The sequence below is a fragment of the Oxyura jamaicensis genome, chromosome 2 (assembly GCF_011077185.1).
Source record: "Oxyura jamaicensis isolate SHBP4307 breed ruddy duck chromosome 2, BPBGC_Ojam_1.0, whole genome shotgun sequence".
NCBI lineage: Eukaryota > Metazoa > Chordata > Aves > Anseriformes > Anatidae > Oxyura > Oxyura jamaicensis.
The window spans coordinates 49813263-49818314 of record NC_048894.1 but is presented as its reverse complement, the minus strand read 5'-3'; positions in this window follow the sequence as shown (position 1 = coordinate 49818314).

Genomic DNA, 5052 nt, shown 5'->3' with positions numbered 1-5052 from the left:
TCTTTCTTTCTCTCTTTCTTTCTCTCTTTCTTTCTCTCTTTCTTTCTTCCTTCCTTTCTTCCTTTCTTCCTTTCTTTCTTCCTTTCTTCCTTTCTTTCTTTCTTTCTTTCTTTCTTTCTTTCTTTCTTTCTTTCTTTCTTTCTTTCTTTCTTTCTTTCTTTCTTTCTTTCTTTTTATTGTCTTATTAATACAGTTCTTCATTATGGCTTTTGAAGGGGTGAGACTTATTTGTCCCTTTGTGGTTTTGGGTTGGGTAGAGGATTGCAGACACTCCTAAGCAAGATTGTGCTCTTGTTGCAAAGAACTTTCCTGAACTACTTTTCAACACTGTGGTCTGTGTCTGGTCTTCCTTGCTGTAGGAAGCACATGGCTGAATTTCTAGGTATTGAACCATGTTAGCAGTTTTGTAAGAGAGATAAAATAGATCTCAGATAAACCAGATTTCTCTCAGTATAGCCTCCCTGGGCTTGTTCTATATTTGGCCACCTGCTACCCTGTTTATGATGCTGTTACTGATGCATGATATATGATTACATGATGCATTAATCCAAGCTGAGACCTATGTACACCTGAAACTTGCATTGACTTTTTGTATAAATGCATCTGTCTTCAACACCTCCAAAAAAAGTATTTTATGAGAGTCATGATCTGGTAACTACAGTTTGCCAACATTAAATTGCCAGTTTTATCACAATAAAGAGCTGACTTACATTAATAATCATGGAAAATTCAAAATAATCTAACTATGGTTAAAATGCAGTTAAAGAAATTTAGGTTTAAATTCATAATATAGTATGTGCTACTTAAGAGAAAACACACAGCCACTTTGGGCCTGTGATTCCTTTCTTCTTGTGCCATCCTCCATCAGGACAGACACAGTTCAAGATATTAACTGGGAAAGTAAGTAGATTTTTATTACTTTTTTTTGTTTGTTTGTTTGTTTTTGATGTTTGTGTCTAACTTAAGCCTGATGTAAAATAACTAGCTGGAAAAAATAGTTTTCAGCATGGCTTTTTTAGGTTTCTCCTAACTAGCTGAAGATAATTCTGTCATCTTTAAATAATGTCAAACTAAGCCAAAACACATTGTCTGACATAGAAGCAGTTGCAACAGCTTAAAAAATTGAGCCCTAGCTAAGCAAGCAGAAAAGGAAGAAGGATTTGAGGGAAGTCTTTGGTCTAAATGACTTACTTGGAAGTCAAGCAACAAAAAATAGTTGTGGGTGAAAATCTACTGAATAAGGTGCAAGCTTCTGCCCTGCTCCAGCAAAGAAGTTGAGTTAATGTTCAACCTGAAAGCACAAGAATGATTTTTGTTTTAAATGGAGCTATTTATGTGGCTTAAAGTTAGGCATGTGCATGAAAATCATGTGCTGAATTGGGTCCAGAGTGCTCATCCCTTCACAAAACCAATCCTGCAAGAGTGGCTTAAGATCAAGTCAATATCATTAGTAGTTCTCTTCCCCAATTAAGAAACTTAGATAGAAAAATGGCAGATTTAAAAAGAATATATGTCCATATTTCATATGCATGCTTGAAACACATCTAAAGAGCCATATTCCCCATTAACTGTCATGTTGTTGGGTTTAATATATTAATGACTTCTCCTCTGCCTTGTGCAGTGTTCAGCACATCAGAGAGAATATCACTACAGAACTGACTACCCTGTCAGCAGTACAAGTTGCAGAATGAATTACTACTGAATATAAATGTAGGTATCAGGAGAGGATGTGCTGAGCAAGTGAAAGCACAGAAGCAAGGTGACATGCCATGGCTTTGTGGATGTGCGGATACAAGCAATCACAACTGAACAGATGCAGATAAACTGGTGAACAGATAGAGGTCCTGCACTTCATGATTTGCCCACAGATTAAGAATCTAAATATACCTGATTTAACACAATGAATAATTTAATTGTCAAGTGAACTTGAGCATCAGAACAAATTCAAAAAATCCTCCTTGTAGCAAAAAGAAGCCTCAGAAGACAGATAGCATGTTCACTTTTAGTTAAGTGCTGAAGAAAGAAAGGAATGACTTTAATATTGGAAGATAATAATATATATATATATACTTTCACCCTTCCCATGAATTTTTATTCTAGCTCCAGCAAAATGTATCTATCTATATATACATGTATGTATTTTTTTCCCTACAGGAATAAGCCTTCCTATTTATGTCATAGTTGAGAGGTGTTGTTTTCCTCTGTACTTTACCAATACACAAATCCCTGCCTGCAGATCACAGAGCCCAGCAGACTAAGGAGTGATAGAGGCCATTGTGTAACAATGGCATTATCATGAGGATCTGCACTGTGTGGAAAAGATACCCACTCCCTTCCCTGATTTTGGGGCCTTGTTTCTAAAGAGTCCATTGGAAGGATACACATGGTGGCAGAGGTATAAAATTCTACCTACATTCATGGATATGGTGTTTTACTAAGCAGCCACCCTTACCTCCCAAGAAGTTAGAATAAAGGAGTCTGAGAGGCTGAATTCTTATTGTGCCATGTTTTAAACCCTTATAAGGAGAAGAAACCATGGCATAGTTAATACATGGGATAGCTGAAGACATTACTGAATTATTAAACTGGAGTGTTCACTGCAGTTAAAATATTTTCAGTCCCTAGGTTTTTATCATTGTATAGTCATGATCAGCTGTTTTGGATGAACTATTTAGAAAGGAACATAAATCTTCCCAAAATTTACAATGAAGAATATAATTCAGAATATAGCTTTTTCACTGTCATGGAAGTGAATCAATTGATACTGTATTATGCTATTGCTGGAGTGCATAGTAACATTCAATGTTTGCCAGTAAAGATATTTTGCAGAATAGCAAAGGTTATCTGTGCAATTCCTTTCAAACCTTTGGGTTCCCTGTGGCAGTTTTTTGTGAGGATTGCAGGAAACATTGCACTATGCATTTTCTCTTTGCTGAAAATTCAAACATATTCATCAGGGGGAAAAAAATAGAGAGAGAAAAAAAGAGAAAGAATAACAAAGTTTTGCTATTAAGAATGGCACCTACACTCAGGCAGATATGTTTTCCTGTAGATAGTGGAAGGAACACATACATCCTCTAACAGCTATCACTATAGGCTTAGGTAGTGAAAATATGCTCATGCACCTTTTGTAGAAGGAGATGAACTAGCCCTTATCCATAATTGAAACAAGTGGGAATATTTGCAAGTGTCTTCACAAGAGATGGCCAATAACAACAGGCCAATAACGTGCAGCACAAATCACCTTCTTTCCTTGATGACTGGTGGCTTTATGTTAGTTCCTTTAAGTTAAAGTGGACTGACTACTCTGCTGTGTTTTTCAGCTGGCAAATGTTTGCATGTTGCACTGTGCTAAACCTTGCATGCAAATTGTCTTACTAAACTGATCATCTGCCCAGTAGGCTTGATGTGTTTGACATGCACTGTACTTAATGAGAATGAACATCTTGTTTCCACCGCAAAAGCCTTGGTAGCACAAGAAGAATGTAGAGCTCTTGGGACCCACTTTTGCCCAGGAAATCATAGACAGAGATCTGGTTGTCCTTCCTGAAACAAATGGAATGTTTCCTGAAACAGAATTCAAAGCAATTCTGAGGCCACATCCTTCAAATTCAGTATTGTAGTAGCACTATTAAGGAACTTCCTTGTTTCAGGCCAGGTTGGATGGTTTGTGTAGTCACTGAAGTGAGAATATAGCAAAGCTGTACTTCAAGAAACTGAAGCAAGGGTTTTGGTTGGGTCAATATTTTTCTAAATGCATGCAGGAAGATGTATACCTCAAACCTGTATTTAGCAGAATGGATCATGTTAGTGTAAATAGCTAAACACCATCTTGGTCTGTTTATTAACATGGATGGTAATTAAATTTAAGAGATTCCATCATTTTATGTGTTTTATCCAAAACAGGTGAATAGAGATTTCAAGTAATAATTACAGTAAATAAAAAAAAAATATAAAAAATAATTTAACAAAAGGACAGACTATTCTTTATACTATGCATGATAAGAAGACAGAAACAGCATTCAAGGAATGACTTGTTATTGAGTAGGAGACACTTGAAATTTTCAAGAAGAAATGTTTGAAAAAAAAAATGAAGAAAGGCAGATAAAATAATCTATTTATTAACTACTGTAAGCATATGAATTTCAACATGGAGCATGTATGCTACGGGTAGTCATGGTTTATTGTTACATAGAATTAATAACATTGTCACAATGGATAAAATCACATATTCTGGCTACCCAAGTAATAGAAAAACCATTAGGGTTTCACAATAACATAGCATCTTTAAAAGTAAAATAATAATAACCAAACAAACAAACAAATGAACTCACAACCATTAAGTTAAATTCTTGAGTGCTGAGCAGTGCAATTTTGGCCTGATGCAGCAGATGAAAGAACATTTAGTGGATTGCTTATTTGCAGTAGATACATCTTTGCATACACCTCTTACTCGATTTAATCTTGCTGATTGAATTTAAGATGGATACTAAAAAGATAACTCACCAGTTTTTGTGCATTTGATATTTTTAAGTAAACCATTTGTAAGCTGCACCAGAAATATAGCTTTCTTGGATTCCTTACCTATCCGGGATAAAAGCAGGATTTTTCACTTTCTTTTAGAACAAAAAAAAATGACAGGAAATGAGCATTTTCTGCTTTGTTTTATTTTTTTATTTTTTATTTTTTTTTTTATTGAAATTAAACTTCAGTTTAGTTAAAATGCCAATAAACCCACTATAACTTTGGAGACATCCATGTTTGGAGTAAGGGGGTGGACTAGATGATCATAAGAGTTCCCTTTCGGATTCATTTTTCTATTATTCACTGGGCAGCTAACACAATAGAATATTAAGAAACAATAATACATTTACTAACTTCAGCATATTAATCTATACTATAGAACAATTACAATTCTGCTGGTTTTAAAATACAATGCCTCTCTTTGCAATATTTAGAAATTATATAAGTAATCATTTAGTTGAATTGGAGAAGTAATATCATTGTACATATTTCTAAAGAGGAACTCACTGTTCTCATTGACAAAATGCT